The sequence below is a fragment of the Hordeum vulgare genome, chromosome 3H, assembly GCF_904849725.1.
Source record: "Hordeum vulgare subsp. vulgare chromosome 3H, MorexV3_pseudomolecules_assembly, whole genome shotgun sequence".
Lineage (NCBI taxonomy): Eukaryota > Viridiplantae > Streptophyta > Magnoliopsida > Poales > Poaceae > Hordeum > Hordeum vulgare.
Genome location: NC_058520.1, coordinates 55,495,359 through 55,496,883, shown reverse-complemented (window position 1 = coordinate 55,496,883; position 1,525 = coordinate 55,495,359).

The window sequence follows — 1,525 nt, the reverse complement described above, 5'->3', positions numbered from 1 at the left end:
CTTGTTCATCCCTTGCATGTTGTAGTTCAACACAAAGCCTTTATAGCTTGGCGGCAGTGATTGAAGGATTCTGTCAGTGATAGCCTCTTGCGGGAGTTCAATCCCCAACTCAGCTAGACGGTTTGAGTACCCAGAAATTTTGAGCACATGTTCACTGACAAACGAGTTCTCCTCCATCTTGCAAGCATAGAATTTATCAGAGGTCTCATACCTCTCGATCTGGGCGTGCTTCTGAAAGATAAACTTCAACTCCTGGAACATCTCAAATGCTCCATGACTCTCAAAGCGACGTTGAAGTCCCGGTTCTAAGCCATACAAGACTGCACATTGAACTACTGAGTAGTCCTCCTTACGTGCTAACCAAGCGTTCTTAACATCCTGATCAGCCGTAGCGGGTGATTCATCTCCTAGCGCAGCATTAAGGACATAATCCTTCTTCCCAGCTTGTAAGATTAGCTTAAGATTACGAGCCCAGTCTACAAAGTTGCTTCCATCATCTTTCAACTTAGCTTTCTCTAGGAACGTATTAAAATTCAGGGTGACTGTCGTGTGAGCCATGATCTACAACACAAATATATTCGAAGTGGACTTAGACTATGTTCAAGATAATTAGAGTTTAACTTAATCAAATTATTTGGTAAACTCCCACTCAAAAAGTACATCTCTCTAGTCATTTGAGTGGTTCATGATCCACTTACATTAGCTCAAGTCCGATCATCACGTGAGTTGAGCATAGTTTCAGTGGTAAGCATCCCTATGCTAATCATATCATCTATATGATTCATGATCGACCTTTCAGTCTCATGTGTTCCGAGGCCATGTCTGGACATGCTAGGCTCGTCAAGCTTAACCCGAGTGTTTCGTGTGCGCAACTGTTTTGCACCCGTTGTATATGAACGTTGATTCTATCACACCCGATCATCACGTGGTGTCTCAAAACGTCGAACTGTAGCAACGGTGCACAGTCGGGGAGAACACAATTTCATCTTGAAATTTTATCGAGAGATCACCTCATAATGCTACCGTCGTTCTAAGCAAAATAAGGTGCATAAAAGGATTAACATCACATGCAATTCATAAGTGACATGATATGGCTATCATCACGTGATCCTTGATCTCCATCACCAAAGCACCAGCACGATCTTCTTGTCACCGACGCCACACCATGATCTCCATCAACGTGTCGCCATCGGGGTTGTCGTGCTACTCATGCTATTACTACTAAAGCTACATCCTAGCAAAATAGTAAACGCATCTGCAAGCACAAACGTTAGTATAAGGAGAACCCTATGGCTCCTGCCGGTTGCCGTACCATCGACGTGCAAGTCGATATTATCTATTACAACATGATCATCTCACACACCCAATATATCACATCACATCGTTGGCCATTTCACATCACAAGCATACCCTGCAAAAACAAGTTAGACGTCCTCTAATTTTGTTGTTGCATGTTTTACGTGGTGACCATGGGTATCTAGTAGGATCGCATCTTACTTACGCAAACACCACAACGGAGATATAT